This window comes from Ascaphus truei, chromosome 19, assembly GCF_040206685.1.
Source record: "Ascaphus truei isolate aAscTru1 chromosome 19, aAscTru1.hap1, whole genome shotgun sequence".
NCBI classification, from domain to species: domain Eukaryota; kingdom Metazoa; phylum Chordata; class Amphibia; order Anura; family Ascaphidae; genus Ascaphus; species Ascaphus truei.
In genome coordinates, this window is record NC_134501.1 from 12,067,676 (window position 1) to 12,078,361 (window position 10,686).

Sequence of the window (10,686 nt, forward strand, 5' to 3'; positions counted from 1 at the left end):
CAACCGAAAAGCGAAACATGGAGGGCAAGAGAGTCCAGGGTACCACTACTTTTCAATTTACCATCAATCCCAGAGGACCATTACTTATTTTTATTAGCAAAAGTTTGTCTCCGCTTTCTATTGAAAATAAAAATAAAAAAGGTTTATTCTCTCCCTTTCTTCATTATCTGTATAAATAATTCTAAAATATGGTCAAAATAGCTTGTCCTCAATGTTAAATAATTTAGGAGACTTTTTTTTAAGTCAGGCATAGTACCACTATTTTTTTAAGTCACTTTAACCATTGCCCTCAAATCCCACTGGCCATAGACTCCTCTAAGATCTGTGTTAGGTGCAATTCGTTATTTTATCCTTCTTCTGTACCTTTGATCATAGCCTACCATAGTACAGTATGTATAAACACTCAAGACATGTCTGGCAAACATAGTGTCCTTTTCCATTTCTGCTTGCAACTGTAAGTGTGTTAATCAGGTTTCCTGCATGTGACAGTCATTAGCCAGACAGGTTACGACCTTGGTGTTGTAAAAATATGGGAAGGAACAGCACTCAAAATATAAAACACCTAAACATATCCTAGAAGGGTTATATAAGTCCAGAACCTGGCGCATGGGGATAAGGTCAATGATCAGCTCAAGCCTCCCATATCATTCTCTCTTCCCACCATCTCAATCTCTCCCCTCCATATCAATATATCCGCTCAATGTTCCTCCCTCCCTGTGTCACTCACTCCCCCTACCCGTCTCCCACTCTTTCCCCCATGTGCGCTACGGGCCTCAGTGAATGTTAACTTTTTCACTGCCAGTGAGGGCAACTACGTGTTAAGGAAAGAATAGTGAGGGGAGGAAAGGGGGAATAAGAGGGGGGGGGGAGTGGGGAAGGGAAGAAGAAAGCAGGGAGAGGGAGAGGAGGAGGGGACCAAGAGAAAGGGGGAGTGGGGATGGAGGAGGGGAAAGCGAGAGAGGGTAGCGAGGGCAGGGGCAGTTATAGGGGGAGAGCGAGAGAAAGGGGGGCAAAGTGAAAAGGAGACAGTATGTGAAGAGAAGTATGTGAGAAGGAGATATGTTGATAATGAACACACTGCGCTGTATACTGATGGTATCTACATACTGATAATGAATACGCTGTTCTGTATAACGATACCAAGTATCTATACACTGATGAGCACACCACAGTTTGCACGACCCTAAGTCTGTATTGTGGCAGTAGGTCCTTCCAGCTGCATGCTGCCAAAGCGTTATTATTTTCAGCGAACCAGTTGTTAAAAATGGGGAAATCACACCTGCCCACAGGTAGGACAGTTCTGTCCAAAAAATCCAAATCCCTCTTTAACACACCACGTCATCAACTATGCATTAAAGTCTTCTGTGACTTCCCCACCCCTATATACCCCTTTGAAAGAAAAAATGAAGTTGTTTCCTGCCTAAGAGTTGTCCTCAACTACCTGAATTCTACCGGCACAATTCTTAACTACATACAGTATGTAACCAGGTCACTTGTCCCTATGAGGACAATGATTTATCTACCTCTAAATCCTGTCTTGTTGCCCTAATATTTCCCGGAAGGTGCCACCTATCTCTCTGAGCTGTCACCCCAGGTATAGTAGGCACCTTACCTCCATCTTTTTCTCACTACCTGCTCCCAAATCTATACCAATTATGTACTATGCAACTAGCATGCAACTACCCCAACGCCTTTCATGAAAAATCACTTCATCAGGCCTGTCCTCCCCAAAAAACTAGTGGTCATTTTTTGATAGACTAAACAGAACTGTACAAATTTGGTGACGCTAGTTGTCAATCATCTGCAATATTTAACCTCTGCATGGTTGGGCAGTAACTAGTTAATTCCATAAAACATATAGAAACAAATATAAAACAACATCAATATAATAATCATATAATCCATGATAACCAAACACGCAGAGACATATTTTAACATCCCCAAAAATATTTATTTCAAACTAACAATCACATATACCTCCATAAACATTGTCTAACCATTCATTCTTATATACAAAAAGGGTGTCAATATAATCACCCTATACTCACTATATCAGATTATGAAGCATTTTTGTAGCATATACTTTCATATGCAAACAAAGGTAGAATACATAAACATACCGTACCATCTATATTAGATTAGGATTTAAGAAAAGGTTTCATCTCCACATAATCAATAACACCGCAGGAATGAATATGTAGGGTATTTAACACCCTTTCCCCTATGCCTAAGGAAACCATGGGCGATTACACGTGCTGCTGTTACCTGTACGCTCACAGGAGGCCTGAGCCTTCACTTCTGGGAGCCTGGGTTGAGCCCTCTCTCTTTTAGTGCAGCGCCTCCACCTATGAGGGATCCCAGCGTTGGCGGGATGACTCCTCATAGGAACCAATACAGTCAGTAATAACAATATCACACTATATATATATATATTAGCTGAGAGACCCGGCGTTGCCCGGGATGTAATGTTCCCGTTCCTCTCTCTCTCCTCTCTCCTCCCCCCTCTCTCTGTTTATCTCCCATTCACATCAATCCAGTCTCCCCCCCTCCTTTACAGCTCTGTTAGTCCCCCTTTACAGCTTCATGCAGTGTGTGTGCGTTAGTCATTGTGTGTGCGTCAGTCAGTCACTGTGTGTGTGCGCGCGCGTCAGTGAGTGTGACGCAGAAACACAAACACACACACACAGACTGACGCACACACACGCAGTCAGTGTGTGCGTGTGTGTGTGCCTCAGTCAGTGTGTGCGTGCGTGTGCGCCTCAGTCAGTGTGTGTGTGCAGCAGTCAGTGTTTGTGTGCGCGTCAGTCAGTGTGTGCGTGCGTGCGTCAGTCACAGTGTGTGTGTGGGGGGGGGTGTGCGCACGCGCATCAGTCAGTGTGTGTGTCAGTCAGTGTGTGTGTCAGTCAGTCAGTGTGTGTGTGTGTGTCAGTCAGTGTGTATGTGTGTGTCAGTCAGTGTGTGTGTGTGTGTGTCAGTCAGTGTGTGTGTGTGTGTGTGTGTCAGTCAGTGTGTGTGTGTGTGTGTGTGTGTGCGTGTGCGCATCAGTCAATGTGTGTGTGTCAGTCAGAATGTGTGTCAGTCAGTGTGTGTGTCAGTCAGTGTGTGTGTGCGCGCGTCAGTTAGTCTGTGTGTGTGTTTGTGTGCGTCAGTCAGTGTGTGTGCATCAGTCAGTGTGTGTGTGTGTGTGTCAGTCAGTGTGTGTGTGTGTGTCAGTGAGTGTGTGTGTCAGTCAGTGTGTGTGTGTGTGTGAGTCAGTCAGTCAGTGTCAGTCAGTGTGTGTGTGTGTGTGCGTGCGTCAGGGTGTGTGTGCGTGTGGCTGTCAGGGGTTGTGTGCGTGCGGCTGTCAGGGGTTGTGTGCGTGCATCAGTACGTGTGTGTGTGCGTCAGTCAGTGTGTGTGTGTGCGTGCGTCAGTGAGTGTGTGCATGCGTCAGTCAGTGTGTGTGTGTGCGTACGTCAGTCAGTGTGTGTGTGTGCGTGCGTCAGTCAGGGTTTGTGTGCGTGCGTCAGTCAGGGTTTGTGTGCGTGCGCCAGTCAGGGTTTGTGTGCGTGAGTCAGGGTGTGTGCGTGCGTCAGTCAGGGTGTGTCTGCGTGCGCCTGTCAGGGCTTGTGTGCGTGCGTCAGTCAAAGGGCAGACGCGGGGGGGGGTGAAGGGCAGGGTGGGGGGGATGTGAAGGGCAGGTGTGGGGGGGGGGGTGAAGGGCAGGCGGGGGGGTGAAGGGCAGGGGTGGGGGGGGGTGAAGGGCAGGGGTAGGGGGGGTGAAGGGCAGGGGTAGGGGGGGTGAAGGGCAGGGGTAGGGGGGGTGAAGGGCAAGGGCAGGGCGGGTGAAGGGCAGGGGGGGTGAAGGGCAGGGGCAGGGGTAGGGGGTGAAGGGTAGGGGGGGTGAAGGGCAGGGGGGGTGAAGGGCAGGGGTAGAGGGGGTGATGGGCAAGGGTAGGGGGGGTGGGGAAGGGCAGCAGGGGTAGGGGTGAAAGTGAGGCAGAAATTGTTGGCAGGACACATGTCCACATGTCCAAATGTCCACACACACACACACACACACACATCCGAGGAGGCTGCTTGGCCCCCCCAGTGGCCGGGGAGTTAAGGTAGCGCCGGGGAGTTAAGGTAGCGTCGGGGAGTTAAGTTAGCGCCGGGGAGTTAAGGGAGCGCCGGGGAGTTAAGGGAGCGCCGGGGAGTTAAGGTAGCGCCGGGGAGTTAAGGTAGCGCCGAGGAGGTAAGGGAGCATTGGCGGTTGGGGCATGAGGGCCGTGCCGCGCTTACCCTCCGTGTTTTTGCGGGAGCCGGTTGAGAGCGATGGGGGAGGAACCTGCAGTTGGCGGCAGGGGCAGGAGGGCCGCGCTTCCCCTCCGTCCGGGAGCCGGTGCAGGGTGGCGCACGTGATGGGGGGGACGAGGGGGGAGGACAGAGGATGTGTGTGTGTGTGTGTGTGTGACCTTTGGCCCGTCACTCCGCCTCAGGCCAATGAGAGGTGTGCGGGGGGCAGGCTAGGGACAGGGAACACACCAGGGAAACATACATACATACAATGCTTTCAGAAATATATAGTAATAAGATATACTATTCGGAAATAATTGGACACTGATACAAGTTTTGTTATTTCGGCTGTGTACCAAAATAAATTAAAATTACAGTTAGATAATGAATATAGACTTAAAGTGCAGTCTATCAGCTTTAATTTGAGGGTATTCACATCCAATTTGGAGGAAGGGTTTAGGAATTACATCCCTTTAATATGTAGCCCCCTCTTTTTCAAAGGACCAAAAGTAATTGGACAATATACTCAAAAGCTGTTTCATGGACAGGTGTGGGCTATTCCTTCGTTATTTCATCATCAATTATGCAGCTAAAAGGTCTGGAGTTGATTCCAGGTGTGGCATTCGCATTTGGAAACTGTTGCTGTGAACCCACAACATGCGGTCAAAGGAGCTCTCAATGCACGTGAAACAGGGCATCCTGTGTGACTCTGTGCTATTTTTGATTACTCTGGGGAGTGTCGTTTCTCACCCCCCTTTCTCAACACGCCAGCTCCCTAGGAATCATTCAAGATCTCCTTCCCATACCGTCCTTGCCCCTTTGTGTAATTCAGCTACAACCCGTACATATTTCATGTATATACACTACTGTTTTTAGACATGTCAGGTTTTTTGGCTACCACACAGGATTTTGGAACATGGAAACATGAGGCCGCCTGTTTGTTCTGCAGAACAACACCAGACACACCAACGATTTCTACGGAATCAGATGATATTAAAAAATACTTTATAGATCTGGAAAGCCATCTTAGTATACAAGCCAAAGTCTGGTGGGAAGTGGTCAGGCTTGACAATTATATTCTGTCAGATTTGGTCCCTAGAGGTTTGAGGGTTTACCTCCCTCCTTCCCATCTGATCAAGGATATAGAATTTATCAAAGACTGGGAAAATATCCTTTTGAAGTGTTCAGGTGACCTGATTAGGTTACTCATTTCTTATGAAAATAAAAATCTTGACAAAATCAATATAGAAGTTAACACCTTACTCTCTAATGTTGATACGTGGAAAGGGCATGCTGAATTTGTAGACTTTGAGAAAGTCTTAAAGGACAAATTGACAAATTGACCACAGACATCAAAGCTAGAAAACAGCGTAAATTCGCACGGGACACTAGAGATTTTGAAACAAATTTAATTTTCCGGTATAAACTTAAACGTGAGAAAACCAAGAATAGACATTAGAGGCGTAGAATCATCTACTGAGTGGGAGGCCTCGCCAGCGACATTGAATCGAACACACAACAGGGTAGAGGGAACATTCTCCAAAAACGAACCGTTCCTCCATCCACATCTGGTGCACCTGTAGGTCCACCTTTTTTAGATTTTGCCGGCCCAGATTACATCTCCCCAAGACAAGAAAGACCAGGGGGGGGGGGGGCAGCCAATAAATCTAAGGGACAGGTCAGTATGGACGTACAGGGACCAGGGGGACAGGAGACCTTACAGACGAGGATGACGCCCCCGGCACAGGTGATTAATCTATCCACTAAGGTATTGAGTCAGGAAACACCAGAATGTCCTATCAAAAAGGCTTTCGTTTTGCCCGACAAACAACATAGACGTATTCGAGAGTATTAAAGATCTTAATCTCTTTGCACGTAAATTATACCTTTGTGTCTTTTTTAAACGGAGACAAAGATTACAAAGCATAAATACTCCAGCAGAAAATGTTGACTCTAGGGATTTTGCGTTTTTGGATGTTCTACAAGACCTTGCACAGGAGAATCCCTGGCGAAGGTCCATTTACTCACCTACGTAACAAGTCACGGTTTACACCCTCGCTACAGACATGTACTAACGTTGACGTCTTCACCCAGCCAGTCACCCAAGACCTGACCCATATGACACATAGCCGTAAGAATTACAATCGGAGCTTTAGGGAATATCAAGCTCTCAAAGACCTTGAACATGACCACTCTACCCCCATAAAAACCTCGGATAAAGGGGGCAAGGGTGTGGTCCCGGACACTGAAACCTACGCTGATGAATGCCTCCGTCTCTTATCCGATAAAAACTGTTACAAGATACTATCTGATGACCCGACCGACACATTTTTGACTGAATTGTCTATGGTTCTTAAAAATGGGGTGGATAGAAAGGTGATCACGAAAAAACGAGTCTGACTTTATCTTTATTAAACACCCTCCCATGGCCACGTTCTATCACCTACCAAAAGTACAGAAAGGTGTTAGCCCACCACCTGGCAGACCAATAGTGTCTGGCGTTGGAAATCTCACATCCAACGCTAGTATCTATCTGGACACTTTCTTACGTACTTTTGTTGATACCCATAGGTGTGTGGTTGAAACCTATACCAACTTCATACTGCAAAGCCAGTATAACAAGCCTCACACAGATGAGACCCAAAAGGTTGAAACAGCTGTCTGTGAGTATGGTTACTGGCTCTGCACTTCTTTAACCCAGGCTGTGCTGAAAACTGTGTAATGCGGCAGGCATAAGCTTATAGGGTTCCATGTTAAATGGATCTGAAGCATAAGGTGTGCTCATTTGCATGTAATTTCCCAGAATCCCTGGCTGCAGTGGGGGCACTGTATGCGAAGAGATAATGGCAAAAAGCGGGGCTGCAGATGTGTCTGAGACACGTGAATGTGCTCACAAGGGATATTTTTATTTGCAGTATAATATATGAATTGTAAGTGTAAATATTTCTCTTTTTATAAGTAAAATATTATATTTTTTATAACGCATCTGCGCCTCTTTGTTTGACAATGTTGTGTGCAACTCTTTTCTAATTCATAACTCCCAAAGTTTAAAATCCAGCTGCACATGGAATGCTAGATTATTTTACAGGCCGTGTGTGCAGTGCGGCCACACACTATATCCCTACCACATAGCGCGTTTGTATACGGTGTCATAATGACGAATGACGCGACATAAACAACGTACAGCTGTGCTGCAAAAAAAAAAGGTAAAATAAAAAAAAAACATGGAAATTAAAGTATTAAAAAAAAATAGCGCAGGCATTTAAACAGGAAATCAAGAACAAACTGGGTAAAAAAACCCACAATCGTATACAAAAAGAGGAAAGTGAGAAAGTGAGAGTATGATATAAACTAATGACAAACCCAAGATTAAAGCAGCATTTCTGCTAAAAAGATATACTTTTTGCAGCATTGGGACTGGAGGGTCCATGCTGTTTTTTGCTTCAGGAACCCGCTGGTTCCTGCGATTCTTACGGGTGTTTCTTCAGGGCTTTCAAATGATTATCCAGTAGAAAGCTGCAAACAATAACATTTGTGGCTTTCTCTTGACACGCAGGACCTGCAAGGTTTGGCAGCCATTTTGATTTTCATGGCGGGAGCAGAAACACTTCTAGGTACACCGGTACGTATCTCGGGAACCGAGGGGTCGCCAGAGCTGAAAATAATAAGGTTCAACTATAAGGCACCTATTCAATGATATACTCTGCAGGGTGTCATACGGCAAAAGACTTCTTAGTACATTTGGGCCTAATAATATGCAATGAATCTCTACCGATCCATATTAACGATGTGCAAATGTCTTCAAATGTGCAGTGCAAATATTTTTCAACATTTATCTTCAAGTTTGAATTTTTTCAGAAGGTCACAGTGTGCAAATGTTTTGATCCATTTTGAAGTAAAAAGCTTTAATAGCTCATTTGCATGTCATTACCCAGAATCCCTGGCTGTAATGGATGCTACGAGATAAGGGGGAAAGGCAGGTTTGTGGACCTGTCTGAGATGTGAATGCAATAGTAAGTCGTATTTTTATTTGCTGTACACTTAGTGCCAGACTTTTGAGAATATGGCACTATACTGTATATAAGGTCATGCGACCAGCAAATTTGAATGTTTGTCAAAAAATAATTAAAAATGTTTCGCAAAATCCAAAAATTATAAGGTTCGTCAGAGTCTTTGGAGAGAGAACTTAAAAAAACTATTTTTAGTAAAAGAAAATTCCAAAAAAATTACAGGATCAAGTAATCCAACACTGGCAGAGCCTAGGAGTTTAGCGTTCGTCAGGACTCAAGAACAAAATGACACTTGGGGATCTTTATCCATGTATGAGGTCATATTTAATGTTGAGACCTCTTGGTGATCTGGTATTCAGTGCATGGATCATCAATAGTCCTCTTTGTGTTAGCAAACTGTTCCGAGCAGATGTGTGTAACTGTCCAAAATACATGCGCCAAATTGTAAGTGTTTTTCCCACCAATTTCAATTTTCTGCGAAACGCGTCATCTAGCCTCACAGGGCTAATGATGTTTCCAAATTAGTAAACATACAGCTAAATATTGCCAGACAGTGAGCAAAACATGGTGTGTGCTCTCTCTCTCCCTCTCTGTCTTCCCCTCTCCCTCTCTCTCTCTCTCTCTCACTCACTCACTCTCCCTCGCTCTCTCACACTCTCACACACTCTCACACACTCTCACACACTCTCACACACTCTCACACTCTCACACCCTCTCACACTCTCACACCCTCTCACACACTCTCACACTCTCACCATTTGTCGGCAAATTGTCTGATCGCACACCAGTGCAAATGAAAAACAAGTGAAAACATTTCAAACATTTAGACCATTTCAAAAATTGATAATGAAACAATAAAATGATAGAAAAATATGGACAATCAAATATAATGTCAGTATTATAAAAACAGAAGGCAAAAATAACTGGCAAAAAGAAAATGTGAAAGTACAAAAATATGGCAAAAGGGATTATTTTCCAGCACAAAAAGTATTAGTAGTTTCATCTACAAAATATACAAGAAAGTTCTTGAAAGACAAAAAATGTAATTAGACAAAAACAGTGATGAAGATGATAGGGTGGTATCAGTGCTATGATAGGAGAAGTTAAAAAAACGATTGTTAGTAAAAAATAAGGTGACAGGATCAGTTAATCCAACACACACGGAGTCTGGTAATATAATACATAGTACTATTAGTATTATTATTACTTGACTTGTTCCTTCGCTGTAAGTGAGTAATACAGATTCCAGAGACATAAGGGCATATTCTCATAGCTCATAGATGTGGCCATCGACTGCTAAAGTGCCCATTACAAGCGGATTGGTAAACCGGGGGGTGCGGAGGGGGGGGGGGCAAATCCAGTCCTCAAGGGCCACCAACAGGTCAGGTTTTAAAGATATCCCTGCTTCACAGGGACAAGTCGAAGACTGTCCAAACCGTGCGGAAAAGGCTTTTTTTCGAAGCGGTTTAATTCTGGCTGTGCAAATCCGAACGGAGTGACCAAACTTGCATTTTTTTGCTAACAAGCTGAATTTTAGTAACTTCGAAAAAGGCAAAGATTAAATGGCTTCAAACCACTCACATTTTCTTCCCCACCGTCTCTAAGTAGGCGAGATAGAAATTGTGAGTCTGAAGTAGGGCTTTGAGGAGGAGGAGGAGGTAGGTTTGAGGGGACATATATACAACTGAAGATACTACTACATTTAAACTTCTCCTATCACCCCCCCCCCCCTCTTCTCCATCTCCCTCCCCCCGCTCTCCTCCCCTCCCCCCTCCCCCCATAAAGCTTAACCCATTACCCTAATCCCCCAACCTTACACCTTACCCTAAAAGGCTAAACTAAAAGCCCTAATGCTAACGCTAATTGCTTACCTGCGGAGCAAAACGGCCAGCGGCTGAACGGCAACAGCGTAGCGGATGCTGCAAAAGATCCCGTTCCATTGGTGACCTGGCGTTCAGTGTACGGATCTTTGTTTCAGCAAAACCTCCACAAGGTTTTGGGACGGCCTCCATGATTAGGAACCTTCGTGCTTGGCCTGTGCAACTGGAGCTGTAACTGTATCATTCCTAATTGAAGACATGTTGTTTGCTGGCTTGACAAGGACATTGTATCATATAAAGAGCGAGGCAGTGTGTGAATGGGTGCAGAAATGTCTTCCAGCACATTATTTCACGGTGCATACTCCCAGTAAGAGAATGTGCCATTTTTTGCTGTGCCAAGAAACAGCTGTTGTGATATAATTAAAGGACCTGTGTCTGCTTTGACCCACCTGCAGTACATGTATCTTGCAATTGTTTACCCCTTTTAGAAGAAAAGTAAGGGGCTGAAGTTGAAAGGCTGGATTGTGAGTGTTGTATGAAGAGTCAAAATGTGTCCTTGGTTCACCAAGGGATTAAAAACATCCTAACTACTCACTAAT